The 24,973-nt window shown below is 41.4% G+C and overlaps 1 protein-coding gene across 4 annotated transcripts in view; it reads right to left on the bottom strand.

Moving 5' to 3' along the window:
* PPP6R2 (protein phosphatase 6 regulatory subunit 2) overlaps positions 1 to 24,973 on the bottom strand; it is a 111,942-nt gene that overhangs the window by 69,328 nt on the left and 17,641 nt on the right. For 3 of the 4 annotated variants that reach the window (XM_076363757.1, XM_076363760.1, XM_076363758.1), the window contains one exon: positions 11,399 to 11,531. The exons of the other annotated variant lie outside the window; for it this stretch is intronic. The gene's annotated coding sequence lies outside the window, so the exon portion shown is untranslated. The remainder of the gene's footprint in view (positions 1 to 11,398; positions 11,532 to 24,973) is intronic. 4 annotated transcript variants of the gene reach the window in all.

Below are 24,973 nucleotides of genomic sequence, written 5' to 3'. Positions count from 1 at the left end.
AGTTCTACATGGTGACAGCTACACCCCTATGAATGGTCCATTTTGAGTTGTATCAAGAAACAAACTAGTATGTCTATAACATAATAAAAAACGTTCATTATTACTTTAAAAAAAACCTGATAATCTAGAAAAGTAACTGCCCCATTCTGCAATGATTAGCTAATTCATTTTCTTTAATCTGCTTCACTGTAGGTAAGCCATCATAGCTAACAAGGCACTTGTTCTCTACGAGCTATGGAGAGCTTGAAGAGAAGCACTCATAAGAAATGGGATCTCTCCATAAAGAGCCTGAGCTACCGTGAAAAACTTCAGCAGCATTAATCACCAAACTGCAGTTCATTTAACAGGACCTACCCCAGGAAACAGAAACCAGAGTAATCCACCTGCTGAAATGATGGTACCGCCTTGTAGAGCCAGGAGCCCAGAACGAGCAAGCCCTTTCTTTTGGCATCAGGATATAAATCCACCTTCTTTCTATAACTCAAAGAGTGCACTTCACCTCCTTCCAAAATGTCGGTAAGAAAAAACGCCTACTGAATAACAGGAAATGGGCTAAGAGAAACTGAAAACAGCTACTAGAGAGTTGCTGAGTATTATGAGCCCAATAAATGGCAAATACAATTTCTTCTTGTGATACATGACTTTACAAAGATTCAACACCGTTTCCTGTTTATGCTGTCTTTAAGACACCTACTTAAACTTGAGGAACTTCTAAATACTAAAATATTAAACATGAGAAATCACTAATAAAGTTAAGGAATACAAGGTGACTGTACAGCAGAAGAGGTAGATGAAAAAACAGGAATATGAAGGAGTATCCTACTTTCTCTAGCAATTTGTGGCATTGCACACCCCAATAAAGAAAAAAAACCAGGAAATTAAATCAAATCAGGGGCATCTTAGGCATCTGATGGCAAAAAAATTAAAAAATTGTGGTCTTTTGTCCTGGAAATCTGCAAAGAAGTGGATGCTAACTGCCAACTTTAACCATTTCCAATTATTAAGCATTAAACAGAGTTCTGTTCTCTAGTTTTAGGCTCTGGTGGGCATGGTTAATACAATTTCCAAACAATCCAACTAAGCAGGGTGCTCTCAGGCCTTTTCACCCAGCATGAATGGGAGGGCTCTCTGAAGCAGAAAGGCACATTTTACTCCCTACTGCAAAAGCTGGGTTTGGAAATGGTAACGTTAAACAGACCTGTGTAGGGAAGTCAGTAATAAGAGGTTAGGAAATGAAGTACGCTCTGTTCACCACAAGCAACTCGGTCACTACCAAAGCTGATGGTGCACAGTTGTAACTGGATGAGGACAAAAGCAGAAGAGGCCCTCTCCAGAGCCTGTACGCTTCCCCAACGGCTAAGGCACTACTTGCTGGCCAGAGCAGGAGAAGGAACATCCTATCTACGCTGAATAATTTTGTGGTCTGCATTGTTTCCTCTTGCAGAATTGCTGAATCTTCTTAGAGAGCTCAGCTTGGTCTTTATGTCCTTTAAGTGTGAACTGCTTTCTGCATTCATTCCTTCATTCTTGTTGAGGAGGTCCCAGTCCTCAGAATAGTAGGGCCTCAATGGCCTCTTGGTATTCCCAAAAACCTACCAACAAGAATATCATGACCATGTTCAACATTCAACAAGCTACGACATCCAAGCCACCTATATCTGTACAGTAGCAAAGAGGAGGGAACCCTACAAGGGAGGTAAGCACAACTAGCTGTCCCTCCACCAGCAGGAATTTGAGCTTTTTTCCCCATGCTTCTGCAGTACCTTTTAGCACGTTGTGGTGCCCAGAGATTTGAAAGACCAATTTAGCCAGGTGCACTTAGTTTAATACGTACATCTGTAGAAAGGCTGATGAATGTCTCTCTTCTCCAAAGAACACACACTTTTTCCACAACTTTGACTCTTGGCCTTACGCCTTATTGATGCGGTATCATCTCATGGAGTTTCAGTTATCCAGATACAAAACAACTAAGAAGCATTAAAGTCTGCTAAGAGGACTCAAAATTTATCAACCTTTGATTAGGTCCCCACTCAAGGGAAGGCTTGCTGTACAGCTCTAGCAGATTCTAACAAGATCTGTTATTGACATTTCTGATCAGAAAAGCAGTATAGCATATCCATACAGTTGTGCGATTTCTCCTGCCCTCTTTCCCTGATAATCACTAACCTCCCATACACCTTCCTGGCACAAGTAATAGTTAACAAACCAGACAGGAACAGAACAGCAGCTTCGTCAAGAACAGATACTGAATCTGTCACCATCAGATCATCCTACTTCTCTCAGTCTTTGACTGTAACTGCTGAACTATTTGACCTTCATCTCTACGCGAAGACGACTTGGGCTTCAGGTCTCGACCAACATCTGAGCGATACTTTCCACAAAAGCCAGAAAAGTCAGGAGATACAGACTGAACACTAAGACACATCAGAAAGCAGTACGGAGAAACATTTCTCTAAGGTTTATAAAAGTGTGCTATACAAACATTTACCAACTCATTTATGGTCACATAACAGATACTACTGCCCTTCATTAAGCCTTCTCAGTATTAAAGGTTATTTATTCTATGTCCAGAAAAGCATTAGAGTATAATACAATGAGACTCCAATGGGCTGGGAGTTTCAGGGATGTAACAATAAGTAACAAGGCCAAATGCAGGAGTGTCAGAAGCAGCAGCCTGACCTACAGTGCTAAAAGGGATGAGGACATACTCCGGAATTGGTTTTTATAAGTATCTTTAATAGGAACAAAATCCTTCAAATTGTTACATTTCAACAAGCCGCTTTTCCTTAGGTCTAGATGACGAAATAGCCTATTCTGACATTAATAGCAGTACGGTAGTTTTGATTTTGAAAGAGCTTTCCATTCTGAAGTTCAGTAAGAGGGAAAAGTTTGTCAAATGAAGAACGCCCATTTTCCCCCCCCCAAGTTGTCATTATAAAAAAAGTCTGGGGTGGACTTTTGATTCAACCTTTGATACTGCTTCAAGAATGCGTCTTCAGTGCTGAAAGCATCTTCAAGTACTGTCAGAGTTCCCCAACTATCCTTTTGCAAAGCATTTGCTTACCCTACTTTCAAACTACCACTACTTTGCATCAACTTACTCCAGAAATGGAGGCTTAGGTTTCTAGGCACACTGGATGCATTTTTGTTTTTTCCTACCCTCAATATAGGGCTGAGAAGGAAAGGGAAGATTTTATTAACTGAGTAGGCAAGAAGCCAAACAGAACCCAAGCCTCAGCTTCTAACATCAGCTTCTGGCTGATGACAAATCTCCCCTTCTTTAAATTAAGATGCTTTTATGATTTTCTTGAAATACAGTAACTTCTTTCATTGGGATTTCTTCATTTCTTGGATCTTCTCAGAAAAAGCAAAGCAGTGCCTCAAAGAAGGCCTAAATTAGCATTGAGATGCCCTACCAACACAGGAAGCAAAACGCTATGTCAGTCTTCAATGAGAACAGCCCCCTCCCAGAAGTACAGGACCTGAACACTGGAAAGCAAGGTAAGAGTGATCTTTTTCTGGTAAACTGCCTCAACCTTCTGTCATCATTTCTTCACAGATAATCTTAAGTCACACCTGAAATATCATGTTTGATAATTATCAGTGAATACATCCTACAGATATGCCTGATCTTTTTAAACCCATTTGGGCTTGCAATCAAAAGTGTTCTCTGACCTTAAACCATACCAAAGTTTCAATTTGTTTGGAAAAGTACTTTTTAAACCAGCTGTTTTGAATTCACTGCCTATCATTCCTCCTCCCACCCATGCTGAGTTATAAAATACAGTTGCCTCACATTCACTTTCTCCATACCACCTCTCACAGACATGGAATGGAATACAAACTGCTCAAGCAACACCAGTCAGTTCCAAAAAAACTGATCATCTATTAAAAGCAGAAGAAGGGAGTAAAGCAAAAGTGTAAAGACAACGTTGATGACAAGGCTGGAGTGCAGTAAACAAATAGTTTTATCTGTCTACAGTGACTACATTGTATGCATTAACATCATTGCTTTAAGTTAAAATTGTTTAAGAAGTACATGAGGATTGTACAAGTTAAGGAGCAGGATAAGTTAAAAACTTCAAGCCATATGCAGCAGGTGAATTAAGAGAAAGCTGCTCTATAAGGTGATTTTTAGGAAATATGAAATTGGAAAGCTATAATATAGTTTTTTCTATACATAAGAAGTTAGAGTTAAGTCTCCGTCTTTGTTTTAATCTGATCTCTACACTAAAATAGTCAGTATCTTTATAAAAATTATTTAAAAACAAAAGGGTACAAACAAAAAGGAGCATTTGGTTAAGAGTAGTAACTTTTTCTTAAAGATGATGCATAAGTTCCCTGGATAAACTCAAGGAAGAAAATACAGACGTAAGTGCTTTTTGGACCATAACTTAATAGTTATCTTTCAAAATTAATTTGAATTTTCTAATGTTACTAATAATATTCCTTTTCAACTATTTAGTTGTCTGTCTTTCACCTAACCTCATACTACAAAAAGTTTGTTCCTGCCATCTACCATGGTTTATTTATTCTCCCCATACTGAAGTTTCCAGTTTCGTAAAACTGGGGAAGTCCTGAGCTGCACAAGGATGTTTTAGAGATTAACAGCTGTGAACAGCTTAAAATAAGCTTTCCATAACTGGGTATTTCTTCACCAAGCTGTTATCCCCCACCACCAGCCTGGCTTTATTTGTAGCCACGGCAAAGTTCGTTTTGAGATACCAACAGGCTGCTTACAGCCATGCAGATATTCAAAACAATCCCTGTTACACAGCTTCTCAAGTTTCACTTTCCTTCCTTAAACAAGTAAAAAAGAGCTAAATCAGAGTATGAGAACATGAGGATAAACATGTTAGGGTCAAGGTTCACATTCTTGCTGCTCAAGAGAACTCCTGCTATTTTTCTTTTAAAGCTGTTTCTAGCTCTTCTAGTTGGGGGGGAGGGGGAAATCAAATGTACTCGTTATAACTGCTACAATGACACTTGTCCAGTCTGCAAATTTTCTTCAGCAGTGGAAAAGGCATCAAGAAACAACATACGCTGCTTACATCTAGCAAATGCAGAAGCTAAAGACCTCCCTGTTCCAGCAGGAGCCTGGACTGCTCTGCAGGCTTGGAAGCCCAGCTGGGTTTTAGACGGACTGCTCAATCTGTGGTGATGAGACATCTTTATGGAAGTACAGCTCAGAGTAATGCGGAAGGAGCTGACAGGCGGCCATCGAGCAATTCTGCCTCCCAGTCAGCTAAGACATGCTGTTCACACCGGTCTGTAAGGGACTTGAGGCCTTCATTTTCCCAAGTGCTTTAATCAGCTGTGAAGCAATTACTGGTACTGACCTTTAACACTTCCCAATTGTTTCCAAATTACATCAAAGAATCACTGTTGTTCACGCTTAGCTTTTGATTCAGGTTTTTTATAGATGTAAAAATAAGATCCAAGTTGCTTACTTTCAAGCAGTTAATTCAATCACAGCAGCACAGCTGATACCCAGTTGCAGGTAATTTTATCTGGGCAACCCGTTTACTGAGCAGCTTCCTTAAGATCATAGTTTGATTTACACCCAAAATTATCTGGGTATATTTTCAATCTTTATGCATAAATAGCACTTTCCCTGTCCTCTGCATCTTTAACACTGTAATACCACAGAGTACTAGAAAACTTTTATTGACAGCTACAGAGCAAGAGAGGAGGGTCTGACAACCTGGATCTGGGCAGGAGCAAGCTACAGACTGCAAAACAAGCAGTAGGGAGAAACTGTCTTACAACTTACGATGTGCTCTGCTGTCCCATGACAATCATCCTCAGTGTCAAAATAAAATTCACAGTTTAGTCCCCTGATTTGTCAACTGTCTTCTGTTCTTGCTTGGAGCTGCAAAAATAAGACTTTTTGCAAGCTAGGTGTGCTCTATCACATTGAAGGAACAAGCCATTTCACTCAAGGCTGCCACCAGCAGGCAGCGCCAACAAATCATGCCATTAAAAAAAAAATAAAAGGACAAATTTTGTATTACAATTCACAGCAAGAAATATGTCAGGATCAAAACATTTTGTATAGAAGATAGATTTGATTCATTTATGATAAAGAACAGCTTTTAAGGAAGGCAGGTGCCTTCCAGACATGCACGGAGGAGGACCATGCTTGCTCGGGGGGGGGGGGGGGGGGGGGAGAAAAACCCTAGGCTACTAAGCAGATGGAGAACAAGAGAAAAAACTGAACAGAGGTGGCAAAAGGTGTTCCTTGTTTGATATTTTTAAACAGTAAGCAGATTGATTGTTGCAACTTTTTGTAAACTCATCTTTAAACCTAGTCTGTAACAGTGCTCACCTGTGTGAGCCAGGGAAGGACAGTTTGGGCAGCAATGTTTGCTCTCTTCAGTGCGTTCAAATCAATAATACATCCCTTCGTCCTCCTCATATTTTGTGGGCAAGAAATATAATATACACAACTCTGAGGAGGCAGGGTTTGTTAGTCTTGTAATTCTGTATAGGAACAGGGAGATGAAACATTTCCTACATTTTTCCGAACAAGTTAAATATCACAACCTTTCCTTTTTATTATTAAAATGAATTAACTGTATGTATTCAAAACTTGTACTACTGCACTAAAGCACTGGTACATTCAGGTTTTAATCCAGATGAGGCCCAAACACACAGCTACAAGAAGTACCTTTCTCCTGATGTCTGCCACATCTCAGGTCTTAGTGCTTTAGTTTAGGTCACCTATGTCAACAGTAGACTAGAAATATCTTTTGCTTTTTCAGGTGGACATCCCAAAGCCCTTCAAAGTTGCTCAAATTATTTCTGAACTGGAGTATCTAATTAAAGGAAAAAACCTAATGATTTAAGGAAGCAAGTTTTCTATAACTATATGCTGCCATTTTTGAGGATTAACTGCTTTATGGAGAGCATTTCTAAATTTGATACATGTAGAATTAAACTGTCATTCAAACACCTGCTATTTGCCAACAATACACTGCAGGAATTTTTTTAATACTTAGAAGGTATGAAGAGACTTCAGTTGAGAAGCAGACCACCACACAAAGCAACCCCTGGCCACACACAGATTCTGGGGTAGAGGTTTAAAAACAAAATAAAAAAAGAAAATAATTTGCTCTTACTATGTATGTTTCAAAGTAATCACTACTTTTTGTCTTATTCCTTATACAAGTAGAATGTCAAGTGTCTCCCTTCTCATCTGTGAGGCCTGTAATGACTGTTTCACCCCTTTTGCCCCACTTCATCTCATCCTCCACTTACCAGGGATTTCCACTTTGTGGCCTGGATTTTATTTTAGTTAACAATTGTGTGGGGGCAGGGGGGGGATCTTTTTAAAGCCTTCACCTGAGTACCATTAAGTTTGGTAGAAAAGCCTCTACCTTTTCTAGAACATGTCAGAAGGAGTCTGCAAAAATAATAGGTGATTAAAATTCACCGACTGCAAGACTAGTAGTTCTACGTATCACAAAGTTTACAGCATCTTGCAATGCTTCTTTGGCTACCATAAAAAAAAAAAAAATACACTGCATCTCCTACTTCCCCTAAAACTTTGGGTGAATTTTTGTCTTACTCTTTATTATCTGAATTCTATATTTGTGTTACTTTGCTCAGGATTATTACTGTAGTCAGTTCTGTAGTTACCAAAGGCTACCCCAGGCCTTACTGAATATGGGCACACATACAAAAAAACCCACAGCATTTTCCGACCTTTCAGAATGCTCTCAGTACTCCAAGACCAGTAAAACCGAACATGGAGGGCCAGCAATCACCACAGGCAACTCCTTCTGGAAACTGGGAGGAAGTTACCAAGATTTACTGATTTTTTTTTTTATTTAAGCCTATTTAAACCCATTCCCGATAAAATAAAACATTTAAGATTTTCCACTTAGTTACTAAGTGAAAACACATGGAAATGCTGAGAGAAGTACATTATCCTACTTGTTTCCAAAAAGAAAGTATTTTTGAATGCTTCTGACTTTCCTGTAACATCCTTTCTATTATAAAAATAAAGGACAAACGTAACTTCAGCAGCTATGTCACTGCTGAAAAGTCTTCCTAAGTCCCATTTAATTCAGTCTGTCTCTTTAGTCTTGACAGGTATGGATTCCTGATGTGAATTTTAAGGTTATTTTATGATTTTTTTTTTTTGCTAAGTTTTAATACAAAATCTCCCTTATTTCCTCTATAAGCATAAATAATTTTAAGCTTTGCTACACAGAGCAAAAGAAAATAATCTAGATAATTCTCTCAAATCGCAGTATCTGAGAAAGTTTTAGAACACACCTGCAAGTCAGATGGTAACAGATCACCAGGACTACATGGCATGCACCCAAGAGCTCTACACCTTTAAAATGCAGCTACCAAACAACTAATTGCAGGGAATGAAGTATCACTTTATTTAACCTGGTGAACTTGAAGCCTAAAACTAGCTTTTTAAGCAAACTGTTACACAATTTAAAACACCCACAACGAAAACATACAGACGGACAAGGACAGTACAATCGATAGTTCATCTGAATTCCCCCAGGAGTATTTTGCATGGGCTTCTCCAAACAACTTTAAAGAAAAGCTCACTTTCTTTCGTGAATCAGCAGCTGGTTAAAACATAAGAAATAAGACAAAAGCAAATAAAAAACCAGAAAGAGTAGGGCCCCAAAAGAAACAGTGCTGCTTAATGTATTTATACGTGATCTCAGAAGAAATATGAGTAGCAAGGCAGCAACATTTACTAGTGATAGAAAAATTACACAGCTTAAACCTACCAAAGCTGTCACAAACAGCTGCAGAATGATTTCATGTTAATAAGAAGCCAGACAATGAAACTGCAGATTTAACTCAGTGCTGACAAAAGCAAAGTACTAATCATGGGAGAAAACCCCCCACTGAACAACGACCGCTAAGTTAGTTAACTATCACTCTGATCAGGGACCTACAGCCAGCCAGTACATTCAGACAGAAGTGCCCGCATCTTTATTATGGGCACACTAGGGAAATAAATACTCGCAGGGTTTATAAACATCACCAACAGGTATTTGAGCAGCAACTACATCACGTCAGGTGAATCTGTCTTTTTGAAAAGAGGACAAGCAGGGGATAAGCAATTTGCCCCTGTCCACTATGTCCTGACTGGCAAATCCTTTCCTCTAGGCTTGGTTCAGTCTAACCCAGGAGCTTTCTGGGACCAGTCAATGTCTGCAGTGACCTCTGGATCCTCAGGAAGTCTCCCATTCTCCATCAGTTCTGAAGCCAGGCTGTCCATCTGCCCCTTGCTCATCCAAGATGTATCCCACGCTCTCCTGCACTGCAAATCTCTTTCCTGCTGAACTTTCACACACTCACACTCTTCTGCCTGCCCCATCCCACGTTCTGGGAACTTCTTCCCCCATGTATGCTCAGATGATCCCAGGAAGGAGCCACCTCCCCTCCTTCCAGAGAGCTTTGCCTGACCTGAGTGCCACAGCCAGGCCAAAGCAAACAAGCAACCCTCATCTGTGATGCACGGCAATCCATTTGAAGAAACATGACTTTTTAACATACAATAGAACAGATCCTGTTTGTTACAGCCATTTGGAAATGATCTTGGAGCCACTGTTCAAGGATCTCAATATAGAGCAGCAGCCAAAGAGGTAAAAGTAATGTCAAAAGTTATTACAAGAAAGAATAAGCAAGTAAACAGAAGGCATGACATCATTTGACTATCATGTGTTTGCATCTCGAGTGCTGGTCTGGTTAGCTTCTCTCAGAAGAGACAGTAGAGCTCAAACAAGTACAGCTGATCTGATTAGCTTCTCTTAAAAGAGACTGAGCAGAACAAGAAACAGCACAGCTTCTAATGGAAGATGCATTAAACTTGACTTGATACATGACCACAGCTCAGAAAAACAACAGATACAGAGAAAGGCATGAATGTTATTAAGGAGGTGAACAGACAGTTATTTACAGCTTCCTATAAACCCAAGAATAGGGACACCTCACAAAGTTATCAAGCAGCCAACTCAAAAACAGGCAGACTCAAACACTAATTGTGTTCTGCATGGGAAGAAGAAACCCTGTGGAACTTACTGCCATAGATGGTTATGGAGTCCAAAAGCTCAATTAAGCTCAACAACTCAGCTGGTTACACCAGTTCATAAAAGAGAGGTTTATAAAGGACCTTCAAATGTTTTACAGCCACTGCTGTTTCAGAAAAATCACTAACCTGGGTGACTGTCAGAAAGTGGGAGTGCCTACCCTACATTTATACTGTTCCAAACTTCCCCCAGGCACATCGTTAGCAGGAGCAGGTATCAGAGGGTCCTGAGCCAGCTGGACCTCAAGGATGACTGTAATTTGTCAGACTGGGCTACACTGTTATTTCCAACTACTGTTTTTTATTTCTATGTATCTCATTGGCATAGATGACTACAAATGTCTGGGTACCATCCACGTGCTCTAGTTCCTAGATGGCTTCCAGAACAATTTTCACCAGTTTCAAGCCATCAGACCTGACATGCAACATAACTATAATCAGCTCCAGCAGCAGCAGCATCTATTTACAGCTCACCTAAAACCTGCCACTTTTCTGCAAGAAAACTTAGGGTCTCCTTCTTCTTTTAGGAGCTTTAAGAACACCTTTAATTCATAACCTATTCCCCTGGGAAACCTTGCTTTACATAAAATCTCTTGCCTTTGTAACATTAAGAAAGCTTTTCCTAACTGAATTACCGATAGGAAAATGACCGAGTCAGCCAGCTCCACTGCAGGCACCGGGAAGGATCGCAGTGCTCCTGCGGGCAGCCCATCCGTCTCCAAATAATCCCAAGGCAGTGAATCTCTAATGTAATTACACGCTGCATGAGAGGGTAGTTCCTCTTGTTTGCTTTAAACTGCCTGCTTGATAACTTTGTTGGATGCTTCCAAATTCTCACCTTACAAAAACCAGTGAGTAATCAAGGCCTATTCACTTTCACTACCCCAGTGACAAGACATACTGCGTGTCATTTCCATATTGTTACTTCTTGGAAGAGCCACAAGCAGTTCCCAGAGGTTTAGATAGCCACCAGAAAAAAAAAGAAAAGAAGATCCATCTTCTTCCCATCAATTATGTACATTAAATTAGAGCTCAAAGTTTTGAGAAGCATTTACCAGTTAAACCTGGTTTTAGGGAGTAACCTGACCAACATACCACAACTAGACTGCAGACTCAACAACAGCAGAGGAACTGGGCTTCTCAGCTGTATGCAACCAGCTCTGAAACTCATCAGCAGGACCATCCCAGCGACACTACAGTTCCCTCTCAAATGACTCCAGGTATTAAATAGCAAGAACAATCTCACTAGCAACCACCAGAACACATAATATAGCATTATCAAGCACATTGTCATTACTGAGCTTAGAAAGGAAAGGTAGATGCGCATACCTTCAGTAGAAGTTATTTCAAACGTGAAATCTTCTCCACGGACAGAGAAACATTTGGGTTACAGTTCCTGGAATATACCCAGCTTCAGAAAATTATTTTCATCCAGTGTGAATTCTTTCTCAAGCTTCCTATCCTGGAAAATATTTTTAAAATTTACTATTAACCAAAGGTAACTGAGGGCCAAAGAGCTTTTCCCTAAACAAACTTCCACATAACCTTTCAGCCCAAAGAAAAATTTCAGCAAGACCGTAGGTGACTAACACTCTTTGCAAAGCCATCGCCACCACCATGTCAGACGTACTCCTTTCAGTTACCCATCCCTTCCATAGCACTGGGCAAACATGAACCTTCATACCAAGTCGTGACAACAGAGGGGTTAACAGCCCCTTCCCCTTCATAGCCCTTGGACTCAGCTGTGAGACTTGTACCTCATTCAAGAACACGTTTGTTTTCTTGACATCGCTTCAGAAGAAAGTTATAGGTTGTCAAGGAAACCTAACGGTCATTTTCATTTGTTCCAAGAATAATTGCAGCAACAATACATGTAATTCATTTTTGGTCTGGGGCCCCCATCACCTTAATGAGGCAGCAAGGCACTCACCTCCAGAAGAGCGTTCACAGTGATTTCAGAAGGTGATTCACAGAAGGGAAGCAGGCAAGAGAACTAAGCTTGGCTTAGCCTGACAAGCTCCCCCCACAATTGACAGAGCTGGGTTTTAACCAAGCCTCTCTCCGAATCCAGGTATTCCTTTTGTACTGTGGGGTTATGACCAAACAGAAAATTAACAGCAGTCAGTCCCTACATCGAAGGATAATGTTCCTACACTATCCCAACAAAAAGAGTACACTCACATTATTAGGGCAAATACTCTACATATCTCAACAGCCTTGTAAACTTCAATGTCAGAATCCAGAGATTCTGACAGTATAACACAGAGCACCAGCAGAAAGAACAATGTATTTTTTCATCATCTTATCAGTAATTACTTAATTGGAGGTACAATATTCACCCAAAACTGAAGTAATTCATTTGAATGGACAGCATACACAATTTTACTGTGCATATTTAAGATCTGTAAATTTGATGCCTTCTTTTTTCCCAGCATTTGTCCTAGAAAGTCTTTTAAACATTATAAATGATAAACTGAACATAAAACAGTACAGCATAGATTTAAAATCATAACCTGAGGCCCAACAATTAAAGCGCTGCTCCAAAAACAGACTGAATTGTTTTCCAGAGAAATCACCGTACACCTCAGATGTAGTGAGAATACAGCAAGAATACTTTGAGACAGAGCTTAAGAAAAAGCTATGCTTTTTGATTCTACATATCCCCCTAAAAGTCAAACTCTATTTTGGAAATTAATCTGTAGTTGTGGATATTTGCTGTATTTCTACTTAAAAGCAAAGGGCAAGAAGAAAACCTCTGAATAATGACTTTGTTTGGCAGAGTGTAATTATTATTTAGAAGCTACTTTATTATGGAAATTCAAAACATCTGCACCGTTCTGGCACTTTCATTTGTTGTGCTTGTGGTCAAGACAAACCATACTTCACAGCTCCACAAGCTATGTAGTATTACTTCAGCCCCAATTCTGTTAAGCTTGTGCTTAAATCCAGCACAACGAGCAGTCCTGTTGGACTTACTGAGCCCAAGCACAACGAGCAGTCCTGTTGGACTTACTGAGCCCAAACACCAGGCACGTTTACAAGTTCACATAATCTACGTGAAGGTGGTCAGCAGAACAGCAAACTGACTCCACGTACGGAGTATCCCGCACTCCCTGAACGCATTCTTTAACACCGAGTCCATACAGCGAGACCCATGAAGAACAGGAACAAGTACCCATCTTGTTCTTACCAAAAGTGCATTGACAGCAGGATATCTTAAGGACATGATCAAGTCGCACGTGTTAGTGAAACGGCCTTCCCGGATTATGGAAAGATGGAAACAAGCCTACGTGACATTGTCTTTCTAACTTGAAAAAGAGTAAGAATTTAATCTCTAACATTTCAAGTGACCGACAGCAGCCTCAGTTAGATCTGTCATCTTTAGTCTTTATGCTATATTCATCTCAATTTTTCTTCAATTTCTTCAACTATTTTTTAATTGAAATAGTTACTGAATGAATTTCCAAATAAGAGTGGTAGGACAACTGGATCTGCTGTATTTCAACACAGCTGAAACACAGATTTGGATGATGTGGTTAATTACTTTCTTCCATTCTGAACATGTACTGCTCAGATTTCAGCCTTATTCTCTTGAGACATGTACTTTATTTTACCTGACAACCAATTTGAAACAAAGCACAATAAAGTAGTTAAAGTAAAAAAGAGTCTATATTTTCTACCTTCTCTCCTAGTGATTTTAATTTTTTTGCTAAACTCACTGCATGTTAACCAGCTACATACACAGACATGTTCAAAAATTTAGCACAGTATATCTATACCGAAGTTCAGTTTTCAAGTCAAACCACACATGGGTTTCTATGTTGTCGAAAACAAAGCATCTCATTTCTAACAGGAGAAATCATCCACCTCAAAATAACAACTAGTATCTTCAGCGATTTCCTGAAATAGGGTAGAGAGAATAAACCCAGTAGATCATAGAATCATAGAGGCTGGAAAAGACCTCTAAGATCATCGAGTCCAACCATCGACCCAACACCACCATGCCCACTAAACCATGTCCCTCAGCGCCTCATCTACTCATCTTTTAAATACCTCCAGGGATGGGGACTCAACCCCTTCCCTGGGCAGCCTGTTCCAATGTTGAACCACTCTTTCAGTAAAGAAATTTTTCCTCACATCCAATCTAAACCTCCCCTGGCACAACTTGAGGCCATTTCCTCTCGTCCTATCGCTTGTTCCCTGGGAGAAGAGACCGACCCCCACCTCGCTACAACCTCCTTGCAGGTGGTTGTAGAGAGCGATGAGGTCTCCCCTCAGCCTCCTTTTCTCCAGGCTAAACAACCCCAGTTCCCTCAGCCGCTCCCCATAAGACTTGTTCTCCAGACCCCTCACCAGCCTCGTTGCCCTTCTCTGGACACGCTCCAGCACCTCAATGTCCTTCTTGTAGTGAGGGGCCCAAAACTGAACACAGTATTCGAGGTGCGGCCTCACCAGTGAGATCAAACATACTCCCCGTACTCACAGATTTTAGAGGAAATGTAATCTAACTTAGGCTATGAATTTTAAAATATACTCCAGAGTACGCCATAATTCCCTATAGTACAGACACGGCAGTAGCAAGGTGAATGGACAGCTATTAGCAAATTCTTTTTAAAAGCATCTGTATGGAGACAGAAGCATGCCTAGGTTCCACAATGAAATAATTAAGCATGTGTGGCTTCAGAAAAGCAGAACGACCCCAAGTCTTACTGGTGTCACAGGAGCTCTCATCTTTGGGAAAAACCACATCACTTCACAGAAACACCTAAATATGGGTTAGTGCCACCGTAATCCAGCAGCAAGATACAGCTTTTCAGTTTGGGAGATACAAATTTGAATTAGGTTAAATGTGAGCTGACTACCTTCCTTATTCCAACAGCACATTTTTGATTCTTTGGAAATCAAATTTTGTAAATGCTACTGTGCTAGACCTGCTCCTGTTCTTCAGACCTCCAGCATACGCATCCCAGACTAAGTCTGCAATGAAAGCACTCATTTGTAAGGCATCATGCCTAAAAACAATCAATAGGAAATGGATTATTTTGAAGGACAATCAACAGAATTCACTGCCATGGCATAAAAGCTGAGAGTTTTGTAAAATACTACAGATCTCTGGTTTAAATGGATAACGAAGCTTTGGACAGCTCAAAGATGCAGATGGAAACACTTTGAAGGAATAAATATAAATCCTCATGATGTACAGAACAAGCCAGCTGCTCAGTGGCTGTCGTTAAGTAGCTGACTGGGGGGACAGAGGGGTTCATGGTGGGGTTTGGGGCTGGGAGAAGTTCTCTTGTTCTTTTAAGTTAGCTTTGCATTCCACAAAGAAAAGTTTTTCGCATGTGCTACATGTCACTACCCGAGACAGGACATAAACAGATCCAGCCTGACAAATCCTAGTAACCCCTGTGCTCCTCTGCATCCTCATCTGCAGGCATGGCACAGAGCCTGCCTTCACGTTCCGGAGCAGGAAAGCCACAGCACTGCTCCGAAGAGCCTCCAAGGGCCGACCACCACTGACTAACACTTACCTGTACGTTACCACCTCCCTGACAAACTCGGCATTTCATGCCACCATGTGGTGTCATTATTTTGTCATCGTTACCTGTCTTGTAATCATATATCCCTGAAAAAACGGAATACTCTTAGTTACACAAGCAACTGGTGAAGTTGTTATACAAAGAATGAGAGGCTGATAAATCTACTTTTCAGCATTACTTAATGATTTCCAGCTTCAAAGTAGTCACACACCAGCCAAACCTTTCAAACAGTTGTTAGAAACAACAAGGCAGAAAAAAACTGAACCACTTTCGCTTTATGAAAGGACATTGGCAAAACACCCAAGTAACTTGCCCAAAGTTTAGCATGAGCAAAATCTAAAGGAATTCAAGAGACTGCTGATTTACAGCTCCTTTCATTAGACAGCATTTGTTTCCAAATATCCAAAATAACTCAAAATAGCTATGTGTCTTCCATATAGCAAGACATGCTTCCAAACATACTAACTCAAAGATGCAAATTAAAGTATCAATCAAGAGTGAAAGTCCAGCTTATATATAGTTTAGTTCTAAGTCACTATGAAACTAAAGTCTGTTGCAGCTTTTCCGTACATTTCTCTTCGAACATCCTGCGAGTAGAGCCTATCTTCCCTACAACTGCTTCTCCTTGCAGTCCTTAAGACAGCGGGGTTTTGGGAGATATTCCACAGACTTTTTATGGAATCTACTCAGATAACTAAGAAATGCTCACTAACAAGCAGTCTAAAATCCGCTATATAAACCTCTACAATGCCTCTGAAAGAGCATTTACACTTTAGCAAGTCAAGAAAACAAACGTTAAAAAAATCCCAGCTTCTCAACTAACTCCTGAGCCCTCTTCAGGAAATTTCCACCTGAAAAAAGACTCGTTGAAGGATCTGCACAACCTCTTATGTGTACCCCTCTATTACTTTGGGTAGCATATGCCAAGAGAACATATATAATAATGGAAATCCAGAGACAGTGTAGGCACAGGAAGGACTGGCACTACAGACCCGCAGCTCAGCCCCTCTGCTAGGAGCCGACCTGTGTCCAGCAGAGTTGGGCAGTTCTAGCCCAGCATCTCCCCAGCTGTGCCCGTCTCCCCAGTTATGCTCCCCAAGGGCCCCACAAGCACACAGAAAGAGCTCAGGCCTGAGGCAGCCGGCTCCCCGACATCTCTGCTGGAGAAGGGCGATTCAGACCCAGCCCTGTGAGCCTGCAGAAGTCAGCCTGAGTCCAACTAAGACAGCAGCATGCCTGCAGCACGGGCACCAGGAGAGCCTGGAAGCTTCTTGTAGAGTTCCTCTGCTCAAAAGAGGCAAGACATTAAAAAGAGAGCACATGTAAGGAAGTCGTTAGTAAGCAGAGAACTCTCCTTGGGCTCCTCCTGCTTTGGTACCTGCTACTCTGGGCGAAGCAGGGAGAAGCGATCGAACTGCACCAAGGCACCCAGAGACTGGAACACTGCTTCCCTGCAGTGAATCTATACGCACAATTTCTATTCACTACTAGTGCAGGAGGATTGTTTATCTGGAAAAGGCATTTGAAGAGGGAAATATTTAGGACAATGAGAATTCCTAGATAAAAATAATCAAAAGACATATTTAACTCTTAAAAAAAGAGCATCTCTGGCTAGCTATTCTAACGGCTTGGGCACAGCAAGAGAGGAACAAGACTCTTGCCTTCCCCAGATGTGCTGGTGGCACCTCACCATAGTCAGGAGCAGTATGTAAGCGTATGAAAAAAGGACGTGCATGTTTTGATAATACTATATAAAAAGCAGCTATTTTTAAAGAAATTTAAAGTCTTCCCACTGCCTTAGATACTTTCATATGATTGATCAGAAATATCAAGCAAGATTAACTAAATTCAACCTTTTATATAAGCTATAATGTCCCTCAAGACTTTACTAATAAAGTTAGAATTTTAGTTATCCAAACTAAGAAAAAAAAGCATTTCTACAGGGTATCTCCATTGCAATTAAAGAACTAAAAGGAACAGGTAGCTTACATAAGAAACAGCCACAAACAATTCTCTAGTCAATTTTATCTCCACTTCCATACTCATTCAGCCACTTCCCACCTACTTTAAGAGCAGTCACAAAAAAAATTATCATAATCCAAAGGAAAAAAAAGCCCAGTATAAAGCAGTCATCCTTTCCACCTTTTCCTCCCCAGTGCAACAAGTGAGAAATGCAAGTACTATTTAAGACAGTCCAGAGGCTTGCCCATTCATGGCATTTTATACCATCAACACTTGCATCAAGTTTCCGAATTTGGGCTTTTTTGAGATCATCAACTCTTTTCTAACTTTACTTCTGTCAAGATCCAGAGGGTAGTGGTCAATGGCTCAATGTCCAGATGGAGACTGGTGATGAGTGGTGTCCCGCAGGGGTCCGTATTGGGACCAGTACCGTTTAATATCTTCATCAATGACACAGACAGTGGGATCGAGCGCATCCTCAGCAAGTTTGCAGATGACACCAAGCTGAGTGGTGTGGTTGACATGCCTGAGGAACGGGATGCCATCCAGAGGGACCTGGACAAGCTGGAGAAGTGGGCCTGAGTGAACCTCATGAGGTTTAACAAGGCCAAGTGCAGGGTCATGCACCTGGGTCGGGGCAACCCCCGGTATCAATCCAGGCTGGGGGATGAAGGGATTGAGAGCAGCCCTGCCGAGAAGGACTTGGGGGTACTGGTGGGTGAAAAGCTGGACATGAGCCAGCAATGTGCGCTCGCAGCCCAGAAGGCCAATCGTATCCTGGGCCGCATCCAAAGCAGCGTGGCCAGCAGGTCGAGGGAGGGGATTCTGCCCCTCTGCTCTGCTCTGGTGGGACCCCACCTGCAGCACTGCGTCCAGCTCTGGAGCCCTCAGCATAAGAAAGACACGGACCTGTTGGAGCGGGTCCAGAGGAGGGCCACGAAAATGATCAGGGGGATGGAACACCTCTGCTATGAAGAAAGGCTGAGAGAGTTGGGGTTGTTCAGCCTGGAGCAGAGAAGGCTTCGGGGAGACCTTATTGCGGCCTGTCAGTACTTAAAGGGGGCTTATAAAAAAGATGGCGGCAAACCTTTTAGCAGGGCCTGTTGTGACAGGACAAGGGGGAATGGCTTTCAACTAAAGGGGGGGTAGATTTAGACTAGAGATAAGGAAGACATTTTTGACGCTGAGGGTGGTGAGACACTGGAACAGGTTGCCCAGAGAGGTGGTGGATGCCCCATCCCTGGAAACGTTCCAGGTCAGGTTGGACGGGGCTCTGAGCAACCTGCTCTAGTTGAAGATGTCCCTGCCCACGGCAGGGGGGTTGGACCAGATGACCTTTAGAGGTCCCTTCCAACCCAAACTATTCTATGATTCTAAGATAACACCGCCAGGAATTCAGGGATAAAAGGGCGTAGTAGGTATAAAATTGTCAAGGAGAATAACAAAAAAAGCCCTTATTTATTATTTCCAAAAGATGGGTGAAAAGTCAGGATACTTTTTATGTCTTCTAGAAAGCTGTCAAGAGTTCACCCTCCACAAAAGACAATAATTTCTCCTTAGGTCTTCAAGACGTTGCTGTCAGCTCTAGCATCTGCATTGCCCCACAGGCACTCAGGCATCAAGACAGTTTGACAAACCTGTGGCCTCATACTTAGTATTGATGTCTTATTTGGAAATTAATTCATAGGCACTAAGGAAAAGACTCCCTGGCAGTATTCTGCTGAGCACGGGTACCACACTAATCCTCAGCTAGAACTGCAAAGTTAAGACAAGCATCAAACGACTGAGATTATTACTCCAGATATTCTAGACTAATTTTAGTCCACAAAATCTTGCATCCTGCTACTAACCTACATGCAGCCCTGAGATCACTTCAGACGGTATTTGATCTTTTCCACTTCCTCATTTCCCAACAAAAATTAAAAATAAATAATTTTTTTAAAAAAACCATCCACCAACTCTGAGACTCAACCATAACATGGGAAGTTAAATATTCCCATAGTCACTAGTTATAATAGTAAATAAATACAACAGCTTACACAAATGAACCACTGTATAGTTAATGGATACTTCTGGCATTTATTAATATACATTGAACATCGTGCATGGTGCTATTTTTTCAGAAACTATGCTGTAAACAAAGTTATAGGGAATCCTCCTCCAACTTCCATTGCCACTTCATGTCATTTTCCGAAGAGAATTTGGCTCCCTGCACATTTTCAGAGCACCTGAAATTTTATAGCAATTGCTGAAATTTAAAAAAAAAAAAACAATAACAATACAAGAAACAAAATTGATCTACGATCCTTTTTAATGATGTACGTTTTGAAACAAAGGTTCATGTCTCACTAAAGACTAAATGCTGTCCTTGCTGAATTCGAAGTAACTGATGGCAGTTTTGGAAAGAGATGAAACACGGCCAGTTCCATCTTTCTGCATTTTCACAGGCTGCAAACTTACAGCGTAAGATCAGAGGGGCCTGTATCTTCACATTTCTCTACTGTAGGCACAATAATGAAGCCTACCTGGTGTCTCAGGCAAAGATCTGGTTTCGTTTTCATACTTCCCACAGAGAGAAAAATAGTCATCTTAGGTTTTATCAACCCCTTAGGACAATTTTCAGTACCGACAGTATTTCTGCAGGAACAGTACCGTCTGGAGTCCAATCTCAGCTATTTTACCGTAGTCCTTCAGTCACAAAGGGTATGAAATACCATTGAAAGAGTCAGCAACTAGTTTAATCTTAGACTAACATTGTAATATTATTGTACTTTTCTGATAACAGAATTCCTTTAAATAATTTGTGTAAGTATAGACCCTCCCATTTCAAGGGACTATAAAATATTTGCCTTTTTCCACTCTCCCTGGAATTCATTTTCTATCCTAACTGTAAGAGCAGACAGCCTGCTCCGCTCTACCCGAATGCTGATTTCTGTTCCCAGCCTCTGCAATTCATTTCTCAGACTTCACACACACACTCTTAACAGCAAATACCACTTTAAAACACATCCTTTATAAATTCGGGTTCAGAGCAACTGCAAATTTATTTTCCTCTCCATCTGGACATTTGCAAAGCGATATGCAAATCATAAGATACATGAAATGATACTGGTAATTATAGAAGTAACCGAGACCAGTTACTATTTTAAACTTTTGGCCAAGCACTGTGAACGTCTTTCACAGAAGCTGACCCATCCACAAAACCAGCATGTTATGGTGACAGAGCTTGCATGAAATCTTTTCAAAACTGTTAAGTACAACGCAGGATGAATGTGAAGCCATCATGGTTTTTTGAGTCAGGCAATAAAGACCGTAGAAGGCCCCATCCGCAAGGCCAGGCATAACCAGATAACTAAAAGCAAGCTGAAGATTATCTAGTGCAGTTATTTACAGCAGTGAACTGCCAAAAGGCACCAGAGCTGTAGCAGAGAAGGAAATCAAGGACAGTGGTTTATTGTCAAATGTGCTGGCTGGAAAGAAGCTGGAGTCTATGATAAATCACCTGCAGTAGCCTGGAAGGCCCCCCAGAAAACATCCTACTGTTTCTTACCTAGCATTAATAACACCAGAAGTGTCACACTAAAGCCCAGTGATTCACAAGGCAGGGGACAGTGTCATTTCAACCAATTTTTCTTCTACTGCCAATGTAGCGTACTGCTCTTTCACACTCCCAAGCTGATGCTTTAAGTCAGCTATAATCCATTTTAAGAATCTGTCAAGCCACTCAGTAACTAAACAAGCTGAGGGAAGTTGCCAGTTTAATACATAACACCACGCTGTTACCTCACAAGAATTTACATTTTCAGTATTTTTATCACCAAGATCTTCCCAAGAAATTTGATAATTTGGGTTATCAAGATTTTTTGACTGCACAACTTAAGTTGCCTAAAAAGGACCCAACTTTCCAGAAGAGTTGAGTAAACACCCTCCAAAATTCAGAGCACACTATATGTCTCAAGTCATCCATGACGAAGTCTGCAGACACATCTGGAAGTCTTCCTCCTGTGAATACTGGAGAAAGGAGACAGAAAGCCATCGTCCTGGACCCAGTTCATATCAAAAAAGGCACAAGACACTCTTGAGACTCACCCTTGCTTACCCAAGCTCTTGTTCTAGAAAACCGTAAGTCTGTATACTACTCTATTCTGAACAAAAATTGATTTAAACTCAACCAAGAAAAAAACCAATGGATGAGCTATAATTGCACTTCAGTAACATAATCTGCACTAGTTGAACAAATGTTGGTCTCAAAGCTCCATGATGGGAACCCATTCACTGCTGCTCCTGCTGCCACTGCAGAACAGCCTGCCTCCTTCCCCTCGCCCTGAACAGTGCTTCGCGTTGCTGCTTCTCAGAGAGACCAGAGAAAGTTCAGGTAGAATTACAACAAATCTCAATTCACGGTTAAGTACAGTCACTAGCACTGTGCCAGGTATACACACAGCATTATAGCTGGTAAGGAAATCAAGCAGATTAAACTCATTCTACTTAAAACTAAAAATTTAAATTCTTTTTAACATACAAAATCCACAATGAATTAAAAACTAACACTTGTTCATACTCTGTAATGCTAAAACCCAAGCCTGCTAAACTCTTCAGGTATGCTGTGACAAACACACCTATGCAGGGGCCGTGGGGAGGGGGCATGGGGACAGAATGAAAACTGTCAGCACACCATACAAAATTCCTTGCTAGGAGGAAAAAAAAAAAAAAAAAAAAAAAAGAGAAAATCACACAGAGCCCAAGGCTGACAACGTCTACTTCTAGAAGACACACAAATGTATAAAAATACTACCTAAAACTTTTCGTGCTCCTGACTCAAGGCACAAAAAGAATTGATTTCAATGAAAACATGCAGTTAGAAGAACATGGCACACTAGGCAGTCTAGAATTAATTCCGATAAAACCTGGAAGTATTGAAGCTTCTGCACCTTTCACCATAACCTCTCACGCATCTTCCACGCTTCAGGCCTTGCTGCCAGGAATGGTCAGGGTCTCTTCACCTCAATTTTTACCTTTCCCATCATTTGCAAAAAAAAACCCAGGGTTATCAGTGGTTTCCATCTATTTGTTCAATAGCACATGCAATGCCTTACATTTGTCACAGCAAAAGGAAAAAGGCACATGAGAAATAATTTAATCCTGTATCAGTTATTTGCCCCAACTAAAACGAGTGCTTCTGAATTACAGCTCTGCAACAGCTCAAGCCAATCTCTGAATTCACACCGCCATGTCTCCTCCCTTGGATGAGCACCACTGCTCGCCTAAGCCCCTGGCGTGCCAGCCTCAGGTGCCAGGCGGGCAGGAAAAACCCAGCAAGGCAGTAAACAGTGCAGGCTGGGGGCTGTTTTGACCAATTTAGTGCCCAGGACCTCACCAAGTGTTCACAAAAAAAAAAAACAAAACAAACAAACTGTGCCAGAAAGGTGCGAACTGCTATGAAACAACGCTAAGCCTAATCAAATTCACGGACACCAAACTATAGTCACGCCATTTTTCTATATTCACCCACAAACAATGCAATCTGAACATCGTAATTCAGCATTGAATTCACAGACAGCAACCAAACAACTATGAAGACTTGCTCAACTTCCCCAGTCTTAAAAGACTCATGGCTGGACTTACAAAAACACACGGCCTTTGCTTCCTTAAGCCAGATCTCACAACAGTTCAGTGCGCTCGCACCACAGCTACACCCGGGAACTCAGAACGTGTTGTCAATTTTCAAGATTCTTCACTCTTCCCCAGAAGTGCATTTACAGGGTACAGCACATAGTAATTTAGTGATCAAATCTGCAACTGGATCAAATCTGAAAGGAAATAAGCCTCACTGGACACACCATGAACTGACGAGCACTGCCTGGAAAGGTGCTTCCAGTTACTACTCGAATGAACTGCTGTGAATGGCATTCCTTCGAAAGGAAGTCAGAAACTCCTCAGAGTGAAAAAACATGCCACACTGTTTACACCTCTAGAGTATCATCCCTGTTCTCGCTTGGTTTTATTTCTAAGAATTGAACAGGAAGATGCAAGAATGTCTTATTTACTTCTATATAAGCATTTTAGAATGCCATCGGAACCGATGATCCCGTGTAAGATACATGCATAGTACCAAAATTACAAAAATCCCATGAAGAATATGCACAGCAGTCATGTTGTAAACGGGGGGGGGGGAGGGGGGAACACACTCTTTCCAGAAGTCTTACTTTTAAGGTACGTCAGCTGTGCATGTGGCAAGAGCAATGCTCTTTCTGAAACTGCAAGCAAGGCTCCTGATGTGCACTATCACTTAACATCAACCTAATGATCTTTTTAAAAAGGAGCTTCCCAACTATACTGACGACTATTTGCGTGCCATTTTCTCCAAAATTCAACTTGCATAACAAGAGCTCGGAGAACATCTCTTTTTGTACTACCAGAGAAACAACTTTGCAGAGTAAATGGAAAAAGCGTCTGGTTCCAAACCCTCCAAGGCAGCTTTGGCAGCACACTGCTGACAAGTAGCACGCTCCTAGGCCTCGGGTCCATGGGAAGCTGGGGGGGGGGGGGGGAGAAAAAAAAAAAGGAGCACTGCTAAGTTGTTTGGTACCTATTAAGAGAGTTACTGGCTAACCAGCCAGAAGAAATGTGTCTGGCGAGCTCCAACAGTAACATGTTTTGCACCAACAAAAAGGCTACAGATCTCCTGGGCAGTCTTCCACATAAGCCTAACTTGCCAGAAGGAATCAGCAATAAGTGAATTCACCAACTAAAAAGATGCTTGGTCTCATTTTTGCTTCATCCCATCCTTTTATTATCATTTATTTTAAAAAGCCTTTCTCAATTTAAAAAGATCATCGCATGAACATCACCCACACACTACGTAACAGCTCTGAAGAGGAAAAATTGTCCGGTGACCAGAAAGTCTCCCTTCCTGAAGAAAGTCTTCGTATTACCCAAATGGGTATTTCAGGTTAAGGGGAGGAGGACGGGGGGGACAGGGATAGTGGGTGAGTTTCCATTTTGTTTGCAACTGAAACTGAGCCAGTACCACAGCTGGCAAGTGGAAGGTAAAGGTTCCTTATGTTCCCCCAGGGTCTCCTGAACACACTAAGTTTGCACTGAAATTTGACGTTTTTCCTTGAGCATTCAGAGCCTTCCTTAAGGCCCTTTTCCACTTGCTTCCAGCAGTATTTTAAACCATGTTCTCCTGCTGGAAGCAAGTTCTGTTTAGAAATTTTTGTAACATCTCAGAGAACATCAAAGCATCTATGCCAGACTGCAGCAGCCACAGAGCACGCTTCCACAGCAGCAGCCCCTGGAGAGCCAGAGCTACCCCACCGCCACGCTGTGCATAGCCTTAGAAGACTGAGAGAGGTGCTGAGCCCAGACCTTGCCCAAGACTGCAAAACATCCTCCACCA

The sequence above is a fragment of the Aptenodytes patagonicus genome, unplaced genomic scaffold (genome assembly GCF_965638725.1).
Source record: "Aptenodytes patagonicus unplaced genomic scaffold, bAptPat1.pri.cur scaffold_86, whole genome shotgun sequence".
Lineage (NCBI taxonomy): Eukaryota > Metazoa > Chordata > Aves > Sphenisciformes > Spheniscidae > Aptenodytes > Aptenodytes patagonicus.
Note: the sequence above shows the minus strand (reverse complement) of the source record. Positions and strands in the feature narration are given on the sequence as shown.